Source organism: Podarcis melisellensis, assembly GCF_964234715.1.
Source record: "Podarcis melisellensis genome assembly, chromosome: 1".
Lineage (NCBI taxonomy): Eukaryota > Metazoa > Chordata > Lepidosauria > Squamata > Lacertidae > Podarcis > Podarcis melisellensis.
The window spans coordinates 95,995,413-96,014,416 of NC_138528.1; positions in this window are offsets into that span (position 1 = coordinate 95,995,413).

The window sequence follows — 19,004 nt, forward strand, 5'->3', positions numbered from 1 at the left end:
ATAAGAAGTCAAATCCATGCATGAGTTCCATGCTTTTTATGATATCAATGTGTTTGCTTCTGTGTAGAAAACATGTCCTGTTTGAAGCAAACCTTACTTACCAGTCAATGGCTTAGTACTGCAGCCTTGGAGTGGAGTCCACAACTCATTTGTCTGGCATTAATTTCACTGGAATTCCTCCACAGTTAGTAGTTTTGGGATTATGGTCTTTTGGAGTTGGCTTTTAAAAAATGTATAGTCCCTGTTGTTACTCAAACTATATTTAAGGGATGGGGGGGAATTGTCTGAAAAGCTTCTTTTGAAAAGTAGTAGAAGTCTGTGATTAATGATTTCCAAAGCAATAAAAGAGGTGGCTATGTCAGCAAAAGCATCTCATTCTCTGTGTGTGCAACAAATCTTTTCTGAAAAAACCAGCACTTTTCCTCATTTGTTGATTGCATTAAATGCTCTGCTACCATGGAATAGGTTGTGAAAATTAGAATCAAGTCTACTTGTTAGAAGTTTTTGAAAACGTGCAATTTACAGTGTGGAACCTTAAGTGCCTTTACAATAATAGCATATCAGGCATCTGTGAATCATTAGCACACACTTGTTGAATGATTACAAAATGTTTATGACATTCGCTGATGAACGAAGTGTGACACTTAAATGTAACTGCTGAAATGGTTGACTAGCTTTTGAAAAGATGAACTAAAAGCGTCTTTAGTCACATTATTCTATAGATATAAGAGTCAAGCTTATGGCAGCAGGAGTCTTTGTTGCATCTGTGTCCTTGCCATGAACAGAAAGAGCACTTCCACTCACAGTGGAGGCATCAAGCAGCATCCTATGGTCCTATATGTTGCAGCTGTGTCACCTCTGTTGCTGCAGCCAGATGGAATGGTTACTAATAGCTGGCAACAGAGAGGAAGGAGGAGCCAAAGGGGCCTGTTTTCACTGCTGGGAGTGGGCCCTGGGATAATGAAAAACAAATGTTCTGTTACACCTCTCTTTCTGCGGCAGACAAATGGAATGGAAAAGGTATCCCCTATTCCAGACATAGGCAAACTCGGCCGTCCAGATGTTTTGGGACTACAACTCCCATCATCTCTAGCTAACGACCAGTGGTCAGGGATGATGGGAGTTGTAGTCCCAAAATATCTGGAGGGTTGAGTTTGCCTGTGTCTGCCCCATTCCAACCATGACACTGTACCAAGGGAGGTATGCACCACTATTGTCAGCCGACTATTCCTACTTTTGATTGTGATTCTTCCATTTTGCTCATCCAAACCACGTGCTTGTTATTGAGTGACTACTGTCTAATGGCCTGTGCAATGAAGGCATGCTGTGTGCTGTGTAGCAGAAGCAAGACTATTTTCTCTATGGCTCCCTTTGTGGCCTCCAGCAAAGCACTTAACCCCTATGCCTTAACTCATCCATCTGTAAAATGGGATAATGCTGTGTTTTAAGTGCCTCAGAGGGGTATTGTGTGAGCTAATTTGATGCCTGGAAATCACCTCGTAAATGGACAGAGCTGTATTTCAGAGTCCCAAACAGAACTCGGAAGGGAACCCCAAAGAAGGCCGTGGTCTTATTTTCTTCCATTGGGTAGGGTGTTATGTTCAAGAGGAAGAAAAATCTGCTCTCCTGTGGGACAGTTTACTGCTTGCTAAGACTGAACTGACCCTGACAAAATGCTTTTGAGCAACTCAGTTAATCTTTCTAGCAAACACGTCTCCATTTGTGTGCCAGCACAAGCTGACAGTTTTATCTCTGAGGATTACATAGCAGGGCAATGCAGGATGCATTTCCAGGACGTTTCCAGATCTGACATCAGATCAGGATTAGGAAGACAGTCAAAATGATAGGCATTATTACCTGACTTGTGTCATTGCTTCACCTTGAGCAACAGGTCCTCTTGGCTCAGACTTGCTTAACCAGACGTGACTCTGGCTTTCCTCCTGATGTGAAAGTTCCATGAAAACTCTTCAAGGTGTTGGTCAATGTGAATGGCAAGTTACAAGTTGAATAGGCTTGTTTTGAAATCTAATTTTGGGCCTTTATTTAGTGCTAAGCACAATTTGATTTTGCCTGTACTGAAGAATGGTTATTATGACCTACTGTATTTAGAAGATCCCATAAGAGGAGCCCTGCTGGATTAGGTCAAGAATTCTGTACTTCCAACAATGTACTAGATGCTTTCACAAAGCCCATTCACAAAGCTTTCACCTCATCCTATACCTTCATCAAATGGTGTTCAGTAGTATGCTGCCTCTGTAGATGGAGACCAAGTTTAATTTCCATGGCTATCATATGAACATAAGAAGAGCCCTGCTGAATCAGGCTAGAGGCCCGTCTAATATAGCATCCTGTTATCACAGTGGCCAACCAGATGCCTATGGGAAGCCTACAAGCAGGACCTGAATACAACAGCACTCTTCCTCCCTGTGATTTCCAGCAACTGGTATTCAGAGACATATTGCCACTGATAGTGGAGTTAGAACATAGCCATTGTGGCTAGTAGCCATTGAGATCCTTAACTCCCCCTTCCTTTTTTTTGTAATCCCAAATAGCCAGAGAGGTCTAGCAAGCTTTGGGTGGTTGCCATACAATGGTTGGTAAGCTATGTTGAGTTTGGTGGGTCACCAACCGTTCCATGGTTTGGAAATTAAGGAGAAATTAAGCTGAGCCTATAGCATGGAAGAATTTGATTCTTGTGTCCCCCAGGACTTGACAAACGTCAAATCTGTGTTATGTCTAGGAGGTATCTCTGAAGTGGTTTGTTCAGAACTAAACACAAGGTTAGAAAAATAGTACACTGAACAGTAGAGTTGGTATGCTAAAAATATCTTGGGTACAGTCTGTTCAGGACGTTGTGTGCTATCAGATACTTTGATACCCGTTTCAAAACAGGAAGAAATACTGGTACATCTGAGGGACCCTGAGGATAAGTCGACTACCTGCCTCATTGCTTCTAGAAAGGTCCCCTGCTGTCGCTTAGGGCAACGTAACCATGGACACGCTCACTCATTTGTTGCTTTGAGTTCCGCTGTCTAAAAATTGGCGCAACTCCCAGTTCAAAACCACATTGGTCTTTAGGTATTAGGTAATCATATGGGCGTAATGTTTTTAACCGTTTTTTTGTGGTCAAAGGCATGGCACAGACAAATTTGCTCAGATAACTATTATGCCATCAAGAAGAATAACCCTAGGGAGGGATTAACTCTGGCATGGCCAAAATCTGAAATCAAACCAAGAAACCACTTATTGTACAGTTAAGAAGCGCTGAACAATTTGGCATATAAATGTATGTTTGAAAACATGTGGTATATAGCAGCCAAGGGACTTCTGAAGAACTTTAGTCCTCTTTGTTCTCTGATCTGAACACCCCTGGCAATCTGGAGCTGTAACAAAATCTATTTCAGTTTTGCTGCTGAACACCTGTGCACGATGGAATGGACCTGCGCCTAGCAAAAGCTTGTAAAAGCTGTAAACAACCAGTTGGTCCAAAAGATACAATGCCACCTGGTCTTTTTATGATGGATATGTTCATGGTGACAATTTTAAAATGTATTTATTATATTAATGAGAGCATTTAGATATTGGTGATTACATCATGGAAATAAGCTTTCTCCACATCCTCCCACCACTCCCTCTTGTGATTCAGGGCAAATCAACCATAGCTTGTTTCAAACACCTTTTAAAAACTTGTTTGTATAATCAGGCTTCCCCCAATGTTTTATTTCCCCCACTCTCTCTCTCTCAGTATCTGCTTAGTGTTGTGATTCAGTATTTTATTGTATTTTGATACCATGTATTTCTTAGATTTAAGCTGTTATTTTTTTAAAAAAATATCTCTGTACTTTTTCTTATAAACTGGTTATAGAGATATATAAATTGCATGCATGATAATATACTGTCTTTCTGGCAAATCGTTCGGGGGGGGGGGCTTATAGTCTAGGAGGTATAATACAAAAAGAGAAAGAAGCAAATTCAGGCGCCAGCAAATTGTGTGTGTAAGCAAATGGCAATTGGTCTCAGGCAGCTGGATGAAGGGGCTTTTCTCTCTCTCCTTCTCCATCTGATGTATTTAAAGTGGATTGGCTCTTGATGGGGTCAGTCATGTGGTGAGAATTGCCCTGGGGTAGTTGGTCCCAGCTGAACCAATGGAAGAACCTCTCACATTTCCTTGGATGCAACCAGGTGATATATTTAGCACCACCAGTATATCTGGCCCTTTTATGTCACAGGCACATAAACAAAAGAGATATATCTCCTTCTGACAGTGGGGAAAGCAAAACTGAAGAAGAGAGAAGGTGGTGACTGAGGTAACAGCATTGACTTAGTGTTGATTTGCATTCTACGGAAATACAAATATTGCTAAAAATATTGATTTTTGTGTTTAAATCCTGCCCTTGCTTTAAGGTGCTTAGGACAATGCTAAGCAGTGGCCCATGTGGTGGAACAGCTTCCTTTATTGGGGTTGCATGGGATCCTCTGCAGGAATGGTTATGTTGCTGTGTCTGCACAGACCTGCCCTTCCTATTGCCCTGCTCTTACCCCATCCCTATCCAGGTAAGCAGCAGTGATGCCCAGACGGGCTACAATGCAATGCTGTAAACATATGTTCTTTCCCTGATTTCCATTTGATACTCAAAACAACCCAGTGAGTCAGTTTAGACTGAGACATGAGTCCCCCTAAAGTGTTATTCACATGAATGGGGCCCATGCATTAAAATGGGGGCTGATGGTCCTGCCCTTGATGCCACACATCTTTCCTGGCTCCCTCCTTTGGCATCCATGAATGGAACATGGGCATTTGAGCAGAGGAGGAAGCCTCTGCATGTAGACTTCCATGGGTGCTGGAACCCTGTACCACTGGGATTCTAGCTCTCATGGAAGCTCATATGTATAGGCTTCTCCTGCTGAGGCACCCACACTCAGGTCCCATGCCTGAGGACACCATGCAGCATGGGGGCAGAACCAGCAGCACGGCCCCACTGCCCCTTTGGACACATGGACCCCCTTCACATGTAATGTATGGTATAGTGATTGTCCCAAGTTTTATGACTGACCAAGGATTTAGATCTGGCTCTCAGCGTTCCTCATTCAGTACTTCTAAGTGGTATCCCACACTGGGGTAATATACCTAACAAATATGGTGTGTGAAGTGCTTCCCCATGCAATGCTGCAAAAGTACAAATAGTGCAAATAGTCAAATACAGGGGAAGATAGATCAGGAAAGCACTTTACAACACTTTAAAAAAAGGATTATAGGTAGTACATAGTAGCTGCTTAATTTTAAAAAGTTCTGACATGTAATGTTGAGAAATGCAGATTTATGTCGGCAGATAAAAGCCCCATTTGCACTATAATTTCAAAGCAGCACCATATCACTTTAAAGAGTCTTGGCTGCTCCCAAAGAATCCTGGGAATTGTGGTTTGTTAAGGATGCTGGAAATTGTTAGGAGACTCCGTATCCCCCTTCCAAAGCTACAGTTCTTAGAGTTGTTAAACGATTGATCCCTCTTCCTAGGGAACTCAGTGAATCGTAGCTCTGTGAGGCGAATAGGGGTCTCCTAGCAACTTTCAGCATCTTTAATAAACCACAATTCCTAAGATTCTTTCGGAGCGGCCACAGGTATTTAAAGTGGTATAATATTGCTTTGATTGTATAGTGCAGATGGGACCAAAGGCCAGCCCATTATACTCTGATGTGGGTAATTGTCCAATGTTGCCTAAGGAAAAAGCACATCAAGAAGGAAAGGGAAGAGAAGAGAGGAAGAGAAGAAATCACAATTAATAATATTTGTACCCCGCCTATATGACTGCCCCAGCCACTCCGGGCGGCTTCCAGCTTATATAAAAACACAGGAAAACGTTAAACCTTAAAAAGCTTTGCTATACAGGGCTGCCTTCTGTTATTCAGTATATTTCAGGAGGGACTGTAGCTTAGGGGTAGAGCACATGCTTTGCATCCGTGGCTTCTGTTAAAAGGATCTCACAATGCCAAAGACTTCTGCCAGAGCCTCTGGCGAGAGATGGTCCATCAGTACTGGGCTAGGTGTACAAATAGTCCAACCTTGTCTAAGGCAGCCTTCCATGTTAGCTCCTTTAATAATTTACAGAGAATATGATGAACTGGCATCTCTCGTTAAAAACATCTCACATACAGTGCGAATAAAAGGTCAGTGTTACTCAATTATCTGTATGTAAAGTGATAGCTGTGCAGAAAAGATATCTCAGAGAACTCATCTGACGTATGTGTCTGCTTTGTCCAAAGGGAGTTTTAAGAAATACTGAAGAGTTTTAAAGGGCATAAAGAGACTGCGCCTCCTGTCATTGTTCTGAATGTAGGAATTGAAATAAAAAGGGTTGTGTGAGAGGATGTGTGTGTTTTGAGGCAAAATAGGAAAAAAAATGAGGAGAACCAAGTACAGTCAAGAAAGACAAAGTAAAAATAAGCCCATAAGAAGAAAACAGGAGTTGCGGGTAGGGAGAGAGGCAGGAGCCCAGGCCACTGAAGGGCAACGGACAGAGAAAAGGAAAGATGACCTTAAGGATTAGGAAGGTCCTCATCTGCAAGGTGCAATAAAGGGGAAGATGGCATTGCTGTAGCATATCCGTCCCATTTATGAAATACTGTTGCAGGGCTGTTTTATGCAAGTCTCAAGGTGACTTTCTCTTAAAATATTCACATGGTGAGCTGCAAAAAGGGCTCCCAACATGATAAAATGGCAAGGCATGTCTCACCCTGGAATATGTTATAGAAAAAACCTTTTTTCTGGATGTGTTATTTACAACTTTATCATGTTGTGAGTAGGCTTGCACGACCATGAGAAATACCAAGGGGGAAGCTTACATTAGGCTGCGCTTCTTTTTGAATCAGCCTGCCTTTAAGAGTACAATGATACTTCGGGTTACATACACTTCAGGTTACATACACTTCAGGTTACATACGCTTCAGGTTACAGACTCCATTAACCCAGAAATATTACCGTGGGTTAAGAACTTGGCTTCAGGATGAGAACAGGATAAATCGTGCTCCGGCGGCAGCAGGAGGCCCCATTAGCTAAAGTGGTGCTTCGGGTTAAGAACAGACCTCCGGAACGAATTAAGTACTTAACCCGAGGTACCACTGTAGCTAAAATGACTGATTCAAAGATACGGAATATGGAAGGTTTCTATTAGCATCAAGAAGTGTCAAGGACTTTTTTGGGGGGACGGCAGCGGTTTTGATTCCAGTTCACAGAATAGATAATGAATGAGATTCTGTGTGAATAGTGGGTTTTTATGTTGGTTGGGAATTTGTATCGTGCTGTGTAGTGATATTCTCTGATATTGTGGATATGGATAATATGTTATTTGGATTTTTCTTAACTCATTTGAAATCATGCTTATTGTCTGTGTATATATCTAGATTATTTTGATTTTTCTTTATTGTAAACCACTTTGAGATATGTACATAGTAAGTGAACTTAGCTTTTTCGTGTCATCATTTAGACACATCAGATTTTCCTGCTGTTGAGCAGGACACATCACAGTCTCTTTCTAAATCAAACGAAGAGCGATGCACATATAGGGATTCTAATTCTTAGTTTGAACCGGGCGGGGTCTTGTCCTAGCTATAACATCATGGATGATATTCTGAACTGACAGAGAACATCTTAAGCATGTAAATATACCCCCTTTCAGATGAACCTTGAAAAGTATGTTATGCATTCTCATTTTTTTACCTTTTTACTTCCAGACATGTTGGACATGAATGCACATACGTTATGGCTATTATTTCCTAATGCCATTGAGCGCAGAGAGAAGAAATGCTATGGTGCATCTGCATCAGCACAACCAGATGCTTCATCTGCCCCAGCTCTGAAAAGACATGCTGCTCCCGTATTGGTCTCTTCAGCCACAATGGGTGCTGTAACCTTCCAACAGTTTGACTTCACCTCTAAAGGTGCACTCCTGCATTGTTTCCTGAGACAGGCGGATGCCAACAACAGCAATCTGCTTTAATTCAGCATCTTCAGCCAAACATGCTCCGATAGTTCTTCATCAGGTAATTCTACCTTCTTGTTTCTACCAGCTAAGTTACTCGTGTTGGGTTTGAGTGTAATGTGCTAAAGAGGGTCTCGAACCTGGATCTCCAGGAACCAGCCTCCAGAACCTTTCTTCCTGGACCCCTACCATCCTGTTTCCTTGGAAGGTATACTCAGCCTTTGGGCAATGGTGGGGAACCTGCGGCCCTCCAGATGCTGTTGGACTTCAGCACTCATCATCCCTGATCATTGGCTATGCAGCTTGGCCCACTGGTGGGACTGGGAGTCCAACAACATTGCGAGAGTCATAGGTTCTCAACTCTTGCCTTGTGTAAAAGGGCATCCTCTGTTTGCAGAGTCCCATAATCAGCTAGTTGACCTTGCCCTCTGCAGCTTTTGTACTTCCAGCTGATTCTACATGTCAATCAGAACATATAAAGCCCCAGCTTTTCAGACTGTATAACTCAGTAGCAACAGCAGAGTCTTGGTACCTTGCCTTGTTACCTGATTCCAGTCTGTTTCTAAACATGCCAGTTGCTTCTAGTTTAGCCCTTCTGATGCTTGCCCATGTGAAGCGCACCACAGCTACAGCACACACATCTTGGAGCAAATCCCGACAGAGTGAGGGGGTTGTGGTTTTCCCTGCTGGAAAATCCCAAACACCTTCCCCCAAAAGCTCATGACAAAAAGAACTGAATGTCAGGGCTGCATATGTTGAGATCTATCCAGCTGGATGCTGCTCTGCAGTTGTGTGTATGGAGGGCCATCAAGGGTTCAGTGAACTTCCTGTTTTGCTGCCTGCCCGGGACTTCAAAAACAGGAGGGGTTGCCATTGTCAAGCACCTGGGCTGATGTGGGCATGAGTAAAGATAGCTAGAGGTAAGAACATTTTGGGGAGAGCATTAAACATGTAAACAAACTGTAGCTTCTTGATGAAGACATGATGTGCTGTGGCATGCTTCCCCTTTTGTTTTGCTAGAATTTTTGAAAACCCCCTGACAGATTCATTACCAGTCCACCCAGTCCCTTACTTTCATAAAATGATCTGGCCAGAAGAGAATAGCACTTTAGTATCATTGAAACATGAGTCCTTTGTTAGACTGTCAATCAAATGGGAGTCATCGGATATGGACAACTGTCTGTCAGGAATTGGAACAAAACATCTGTCTGTATGCTAAGCATTTTCAGCACCAACTGACTTTTTCAACACTTGAACCAACGATCCAGAACTGTTTCAGTGTATCAGAAGAGTGTGCATGCACACGAAATCTTATACCCAGAACAAACTTAGTTGGTCTCTAAGGTGGATTTTTTTTTTATTTATTTCGACTGTGAATCGCGTTGTATGCTTCTTACTTAGCCTAGAGAGACAGAAAGAGAGAGAATCCCTAAGCATTAAGTTAGCAGAGGATAAATGAAGACACTGGAATTCTCTTATATAGGCTATTTAGCAGCTCACTGAATTTTGGACCTATTGGGACTATCAGCTATCAGTAGGGACACAGGAGGGTTTTACTACAAGGGGTAGGGATAATTCCACAAAAAGCTAGCAGCAGGCATGACAACTGGGAGCATTTTATGAACATGGTCAAGAACATAACATGCACTCTTATGAAGGTTTTGCTCAGTACTGTTGAATTTGGTGAAACGGGCTGGATCTAGACACATAAAAGAAGTGTTTCAGTTAAAGGCGTTGTAAATTTCAACAGGGAAAACAGGTAGAGAAAAACCGGACTCCACAGCACCATCTGGTGGCACAATGTTATATCGCATATACAACGCATATAAATCGCTTTTTCTTTACCAATTTAGCTGAGTCCAGTGAACCAAGGAAACTAGCTGACTGACTTGGCAGGCAGATGTTAGTCAACAAATAGTCAAACACTGCAGGTACACAACCAATAAAATGTATAGCTTACAACACAAATAAAACAGGAGGCACATAGAGTGATATCTAACGTTAGTCATACATGGTGTAGACCTATTGAAATCAATGAACTTAAATCCTGTACTACTAATATATATTTAGCATATATATTTAACTGGAGTTCTCATACCAGGATTTCCAGCTGTACCGGAAAATGTCCTTAGGTGGGGTACAAGGTACAGAGAAGGAATTGGCATTTTACTCTTGAAAACTGGAGCCCCTTCCCACTCCTCCCTCTTTATTTTGGGACAGATCCAGGTTTAAACAATTCTATGCTTCTATAGGTGTACGTGTACTTTGGCCCTCATCCTCCTTGAATCTTTTAAGAGCTAGAGTTTTGTCAGTTTCAACTGTCTTCCTTGGAATTCTGACAAAGTTATTACAAAGCAAGTCATTTTCTTCATGCCAGTTTTGCCAAGTTTACCTCCCTTTCTAGCACACTGTTGATCAAAAGAGCCTTGCAACCCAACTTGGTAAACTTGACAAAACTCCAAAGCAAGATTACCCCTCATTTATATTGATAAAATGCTGTGAGAGGAACTTTTGGAAGGATTGCATTAAAGGAAAAGAAAATGCAGTAGGCCACACTTTGCAGGAGAGTATGGATAAGCCATGCAAATGTAAAAGGTTGCAAGTATACTGAGTTTCTGTATGCCTTGTTTTGGAATTTTAAAGTGAACAACATCAATAAGTACAGTGTTTATGAAATTTCAGAAAGTGCTTTGTGGGGTAGGTGACACACTATAGTTATTCTGACAAAGGTAAGGCTATGACCGAGTGGTTAGGAGGTTGGATTTATCAGCCAAAGCTGTAGGGTGTAAGACTTGCTTTTTGCAATTGCAGCCTGTGCGGCTTTAGGCAAGTCATTAAACCATCCTCTACATTAGTGTATCCACCTGTAAAAAGCAGATAATGATATCTGCCTCACAGAGGTGCTTCAGGACTTAATTTTGGAACTGATACCACACATTGGAAATCCTCAAATGAAAGATGACAAAAATGTTCCAAGTTATTTTCTATTATTCTGCCATGCCCTTAATCTAGGGCCTTGAGCAACTATTGATCTCCAAGGGAGTTCTGTGTACAAATCAAGGGCTTCATAGAGCATCATTCACAAAACATGAACTTTTGCAGCACAGTGACAGCAAAAGACTAGGAAAAAAGGGGTACCAGTCACAGAAAGTCAGTCAGTTGCAGCTAGGTAAGCTTTGAAAGCTAATGAAGTTCAATATAGTGTAGTTGATGTTGCGCTAGATTAGGCTGTGGGAGGCACCAAGCATAGAGACTGAAAGCAGATAGAGTGATACATAGCCTGAATGTCTGGTAAATGTTGCTCTATCCCTTGGCCGGTTGTGAAAACCCTATATTTTTCATTGGGTATTAGCAGTGGCGTAGCGTGGGGAGTGCAGGGGGGGCCGGCCGCACTGGGCGCAACATCTGGGAGTTAGGCACAAATCCACGGGTTAGGGGGCGCAAATCCGCGGGTTAGGGGGTGCAAATTACTTGCCTTGCCCCAGGTGCTGACAACCCACGCTACGCCACTGGGTATTAGGGGCCAAAACAAGCAAAGTTTTAGACTGGAATTCCAATAAAGACTACACTAGTGTGTGACTCCAGATTTCCCCAGTTCAAATGCTTGTAGTGTTGAAGAAAGATTTATTATGTCAGCAAGACTGAGCTTCACGATCCCACAAAATTCATTGCATTGCCATTACTTGTCAAAGCAGAGAAAATAATACTACATATATATAGCACAATCGATTTGCTCAGTTTGTATAAATATCTACTGATCACGCCATTCAGCTTCCTTTACACATACATTGGTCGCCTCGGTACACATTTCTGTTTTGTTTCAAGAGCAGATTATTCACAGTTCTGGTTGCCTGTTGATCTTCTCTATTGGATGTTGGATGGGAGAGGCTTAGAAGAGAGCATCCCAATGTGTTCTGAGAATGTTGCACTCTGGTCTTGCCTGCTTTGGCCCTCTTCAGCTGTTCACTTTAAATGTTCAGAAATATGTGGGTGGGGGAGCCGTGAGGAAGAATGTGGTAGCTCCACCCCATGTTACCTTTCAAGTCAATCTGTATAAATTGGAGAGTAGCTGAAGTTGGGAGCCTCTTTTGTACTCTGGAGGCTCTGTGAATTTTAGAACTGCGATGGAGTTCCTCCAACATGGGAAGACTCCATGAGTACTGCTGACTACAGATAGGCACCCTATCTGAATAGGGTAGTTTTTCTGAGGGGTGATGAGAATGCCAATGATGGGGATCAGAGCTAGTGTGCTTGTCCCTGCACCCCTTGTGTACTCACTGAACACTTGAAGCAAATAGTTAAGAGGAGCTTTAGTTGTTCCTTCTCATACTATACATTTATAAACTATGGGTAAATGGTCTTCCACGGCTATTCTGCACTTCATATAATTAGGAGAAAGGGAGCAAGCCAAATGTACTCACAACCAATCCCCAGCCTCTGAGTCAAAATGAAAAGGAAATTGAAATAAGAAAAATAAAATGGAATTGCTTTGTGATGAAATCAGTGCAGTCTATGTTTGAATGCAATTTTGATTCCAGCCCTTACATCCCTAGACTGATGGTAAAATGTAAAATTTGTGGGGGAGGGACACACACAAACACATTGCAGTTTCTTGGATATATCACAATGTCTAGAGGTTCAGGAACCTCCAACTTTTTCTGCAATGAGCCATAATCCGTTCCATGAAGTCACAACATCTTCTGGAAAGCCAGTTATTACAGCAAAACCTACAAAGACACTTGTGGCCATAACTATCTCAGTGGCCTTTTGATTGAAGCGATTGTCTTCTGGGCTCTCCCTGACTTTGTTTCTGCTGCCTTTCTGGCCCTCTCTGGTTCTCCCTTGCATTGAACAAGCCTTAAAAATGTCCCCAACTGGCTGATTGCAGTGGTGTTGTGAAAGTCTGTGGGGTTTGTGGTTAGAGGCAAACCCAATGATTTTAACATCTGCATGCCCATTTAAGAATTTGGGACTGATGTAGTACATAAGCCACTGAAACACCGAGTCCAAACTGTACTCTGCCTGAACAGTGTCTGCCCTTCTTGATGTCATTGAGCCAATTTCCTGCTGGTAGCATACTCAATTGGCAAGTGAAAATAGCCCATCATCCTCTTCCATTTTAGTTATCCAAAGAAGGGCAATTGAGATAAAGAAAAGACTTATTACAGTATTGTCATGTATTATTGAGCCTACTACTTTGTAGTTTAATAATAATAATAATAAATTTTATTTATATCCCGCCCTCCCCAGCCGAAGCCGGGCTCAGGGCGGCTAACAACAATAAAACAGTACAAAAGTACAACACAAACAACACTCTAAAATCATTCATTATAAAATTAATTCAATTAATTTGAATGTTTGTTGCCAGCAACTAAATTTTACTATCTTATCAGTCCTGCGTGTTTGGTCTGAATGAACGCAACAGCATGAAACATCTTAAAGCTTCTATAACCATTTTGCATCATCTAGGTTAGGGATGTGGAACTTTTCTCAGCCCAAGGGCTACATTCCCTTCTGGACAATCTTCCAGGGGCTACATGCCAGTGGTGGGTAGGAAGAGCAACAAAATTGACTTTTACCACTGTGCAGTAGGCTACTTTCTACATACTCTTTCACAACCTTCTGTATCTTCCATCCAGACTTCATAGAGACTTCCATCCAGACTTGGGCCCCTGGGGTGAGGTTCCTCATCCCTGTCCTAAATATAGAACAGGATAAGCCAGATGTCTCAGGCATCGGAGTCAAGATACACTTGTGTCCACACAGGACTCGAACCTGTGGGTGGAAATGGTAAGAAAGCAGATTTTAGCTAAACCAGTTCCAGAGTACGAGCTGTTTGAGAGTGGAACATTCTTCCCTGGAAAGTAAGCGGTGGGCTTTCTCTGCTTGATGTATTCAAGCCATTGTAGGAGAACCTGTGTGTCTCAAGATGCTGTTAGCATGGCCAATGATCAGGGAGAATGGAAGGCTTCCCATTCCTGCTTGAGGTTGGATAGCTATCTGTCAGGGATGCTGTGGATAGCTGTATCATGCATTGTAGATCCTTCATTGGAGTAGCTGGTGTAAAGTCCCTTCTAATCTATTTAACACCACAGAGCTTGTCTGTCTATTGAAAACACCTCAGACACAGTGCTTTGGAGGGAGGCAGTTGCCAAGCTCAGCTGTGAGTCTTAGCTGATGGACATATATGCGTACCCCAGTGCTTAGTGATCAAATGCAGAGTTTACTGATAACTGTAATAATAATAATAATAATAATAATAATAATAATAATAATAATAAATAAAATAAAAAAATATTATTTATACCCCACCCACTCTGGGCGGCTTCCAACAAAATATTAAAATACAGTGGTCTGGTAAACATTAAAAGCTTCCCTAAACAGGGCTGTCTTCAGATGTCTTCTAAAAGTCTGGTAGCTGTTCTTCTCTTTGACATCTGGTGGGAGGGCGTTCCACAGGGTGGGTGCCACTACCGAGAAGGCCCTCTGCCTGGTTCCCTGTAACTTAGCTTCTTGCAGTGAGAGAACCTCCAGAAGGCCTCAGTGTTGGACATCAGTGTCCGGGCAGAACGATGGGGGTGGAGACGCTCCTTCAGGAATACTGGACCGAGGCCGTTTAGGGCTTTAAAGGTCAGCACCAACACTTTGAATTTTGCTCGGAAATGTACTGGGAGCCAATTTAGATCTTTCAAGACTGGTGTTATGTGGTCTCGGCGGCCGCTCCCAGTCACCAGTCTAGCTGCCGCATTCTAGATTAGTTGTAGTTTCCGGGTCACTTTCAAAGGTAGCCCCACATAGAGCGCATTGCAGTAATCCAAGTGAGAGATAACTAGAGCATGCACCACTCTGGTGAGACAGTCCGTGGGCAGATAGGGTCTCAGCCTGCATACCAGATGGAGCTGGTAAACAGCTGCCCTGGACACAGAATTGACCTGTGCCTCCATGGACAGCTGTGAGTCCAAAATGACTCTCAGGCTGCGCACCTGGTCCTTCAGGGGCACAGTTACCCCATTCAGGACCAGGGAATCCTCCACACCTGCCTACCTCCTGTCCCCTCAAAACAGTACTTCTGTCTTGTCAGGATTCAACCTCAATCTGTTAGCTGCCATCTATCCTCCAACCACATCCAGACACAGGACCTTCACCGCCTTCACTGGTTCTGATTTGAAAGAGAGGTAGAGCTGGGTATCATCCGCATATTGATGAACACCCAACCCAAACCCCCTGATGATCTCTCCCAGTGGCTTCATGTAGATGTTGAAAAGCATGGGGGAGAGGACAGAACCCAGAGGCACCCCACAAGTGAGAGCCCAGGGGTCTGAACACTCACCCTCCCCACTTTCTGAACACGGCTCAGGACGAAGGAGCAGAACCACTGTATAACAGTGCCCCCAGCTCCCAGCCCCCAGATGGTCCAGAAGGATGTTATGGTTGATGGTATCAAAAGCCACTGAGAGATCCAGCAGAACTAGGAAGCAGCTCTCACCTTTGTCCCTCGCCCACCGGAGATCACCGACCAGTGTGACCAAGGCAGTTTTAGTCACATGATGAGGCCTGAATCCCGACTGGAAGGGATCCAAATGGTCCACTTCTTCCAAGTGTGCCAGGAGTTGTTCAGCAACCACTCGCTCAATAACCTTGCCCAAGAATGGAAGATTTGAGACTGGGCGATAAAACCTATATAAAAACAAAACAACACAATAATAAAACAATAAAAACCAAAAACAGTAAAAATTACAAACGTACCAAAATTAAACAAATTCCCAAACCCGACTAAACATCCATCCCACCCCCCACACCAAAAAGAATTAAAGAAAGATAAAAAAGAAAATTTTAAAACATTTTAGAAAGAACTCTGCGCTGTTCTGCGTTCTCCTGGGCAGGCCCCGCCCTGGGCCAGGTGGTGAGAGGCAGGGACAGGACCCGAATGAAACACATTCAGGTGAGTGTCCAATATGTAATTCAGTGTAAAACACCTTGGCATGTATGAAAGGAGTTCCAAAGAATGTAAGTGAATACGATGATCATCATCTAGGTAACTTTCAAATAAAATTCAACATCCCCTCCCCTTAATCTTTCTGTATAATGTTCAAATTGTTAAAATGGTTCCTTTGCTGGAGTAGCTGCATTGCTTAACAATGAATTTCATACAAAGGATCCCCAGGGTAGGAAAGAGGAACAGGATGCAGGCTTTGAAACTTTGCTGGCCCAATCAAGATCTTTATAGCCCCAGGCTTTGAAGAGGGTTAATTTGGAGGGCTGTTTTAACCTTTTCTTTTCTTTTCTTTTCTTTTCTTTTCTAAACACATTACAATATATCTGTGCCTTCAACTGAAAGCTTTTATCTGTTACCAGCTGGAATTGTTCTTAACTTTTCTTTAAAACATCTCAAAAAGCTACAGTCCACTGCTGGGATTCTTTAACAACTGTTATGTAATGAAAATGAAGTAATGGGTGTGGGTAACTCCCTTTCTGGTGCTTTAACTTGCAAGAAACTTTACAAAGCAACATAGATGCTGCTGTTAGATCTGGCTGAATCAAACCCAACACCCAACCAGCCCAAAATAAGCTCCCGCCTAAATGACTTCATGGTAAAGCACACCAAATTGTCCTTTCGACAGTAACATCTACAAATGATTCAAGAAGTATCCGTCATAGGAAAGGTTTGTTGTGGTCGTATTAGAATACAGTGGTACCTCGGGTTACATATGCTTCAGGTTACAGACTCTGCTAACTCAGAAATATTACCTCGGGTTAATAACTTTGCTTCCGGATGAGAACAGAAATTGTGCTCTGGCTGCGCGGCGGCAGCAGGAGGCCCCATTAGCTAAAGTAGTGCTTCAGGTTAAGAACAGACCGCCAGAACGACTTAAGTTCTTAACCAGAGGTACCACTGTACTCCACTTTTTCCTTTGTGTTCATTAAAAAGTAATGTAGTTCATATTTTTTCAAACTCTGCAATGCAGTGAAACTTTTTTACCCACTTAAAAAAAACAGGGAACTCCCTCCCCCCCCCTCTCTCTCTCTCTCTCTCTCTCTCTCTCTCTCTCTCTCTCACACACACACACACACACACACACACACAAACACACATGTTTACCCTGCAGAAAACCAGACATTTAGTGGTATATAAATTCATAAATAATAATAATAATAAATATTTTTTTTCTGGCTTAGAGTGCATACTTGTCCAGAGTATGGTTGCCCTCGTCTGTCTTGGGAGACAATGGAAATGTGCACCCTTCACCCTTTGGGGGTGAAGTCAAACTGTTGGAGAATTACAGTGCCTGCTGTGGTTGTAGAGACCGATATGGGAGAGGCATGCTTTGTTGCAGCTGGGGCAGATGAAAGTGAAGATGCAGATGCAATCATATGCGTATTTACTAAGAAGTCAAGTTCAGTTGGGTTTAACTGCCAAATAAATGTATTTCGGATTGCATAAGTGCTACAACTGTTATTTGTATTGCACTTACATGTACTGTATAGGGTAGGGGATTGGTGACTGCACTGGGTTAGGCAATCAGGCCTGTGAGCTAATCTGGATTGCCAAGGCTATGCCTCTTGCCCATGTGCTGCCATATGCGATGCTGCAGAGATGGGTTTTCTACAATTAGAAGGAGGTTGAACTTGATAGGTTTGCAACTTTCTCATTCTATGCAATGATTGTAACAGGCTGACTATTTCAGAAGAAAACTGGAGAAAAGCATTTTCTGATGGAGGGGGCAGAGACCTTGGCAAGCCTTACTTTATAATACATATGTAGAAGCATGACTCATTTTTCAGATTATTGCTCTTTTTTGAAGGATTTACCACACTCTCTAAGTTATTATTATATGAGCTGTTAGTTCTCAAAGGACAGTATGGCTAATGAGACTCGCACAGGCTTTTATTTTCATTAAGGCATGAGGCTAAGCAGTTAGCTGTTGGATTAAAACCCAAACAGAAAGCGTTGGGATAGATTGCAAAGGTATTTTTAAAATGGTGTGCTGCGAGTTTAACTTGTAAGAGCTCCGAAATGAGGCTTTGTTTCCCAAGTTTTTCCCAAGCAAATTCAGTACAAAAGGTCCACTGTTCCCTCGGGGCTTTACATCATGGTTCTATCTTATTGTGCCTGATATTTTGCCAGGCATGTTGTGAGGTTTGGGTGAAAATAAGAAGGGGAGGGGGTGAGTTGATCCTAACCTTCTTTATAGCAAGGAAGCAGAACCACATTTCCTTTCACTCTGCCACAGCAATATTTTCCCTGGACTTGTTTCTGCTTAGACTGACCAAACTAATTTGAAATTCTTTCTTTTTTTCTTTTTTCTTAAGATATCTTAATTTGTGTTATCAACCTAAATACAATGTGTCTGCGGAAGGCAGCTAAGAAACTTTATGGCTGTATGTGTACATGTCCTAAGGCCATGTTGAGAATGTATCAAGTCATGTTTTTATATCGGGTGGCATTCAGTGTTCCTGTTCTACTAGTGCAAGTGGCTTGTAGTAGTGGAATGGAACTCTCCCTTTGCAACCCCCTGTGCACCCTCAGAATAAGCTCTGAAGGATTGCGGGACACTGGAGAAGATTTTGAGGAAAGGAGAGGAAATGGAAGAGCAACTGCAGCTGGTACTGCTTTGGATACAATCCCATGGTATGCTCTTGACAAATATACTGATATAAATGCATTGTGTCATCAATAACTTCCCATGGTCTTATATGCAAAGCATAGATTAATTCCATTAGCTCTGGCATAAGTTTGTATGAAGTAAATTATGCTGAATGAAGGTCCAGGAAGTGAACCCTACTGACAAGGGAAGGAAACATACATGGCTGGGCTGGGCTCGCTAAGAGGCAATGGCCCAACCAGTGAGATTTCTGAGTATACATGTTTTTATTACTTGCCAAGTAAGTGCTAAGAAATTTGTTCCTCATGAAATTACTATTGTTGTAATTTCACGAGAGTAACGCAAACACTGATTTTGGTTTTTTTGTTTAACTAGCTCCACTGCTGGCAATTCCGCGTGTTTAAATAAAGAAATGGCCAAGTT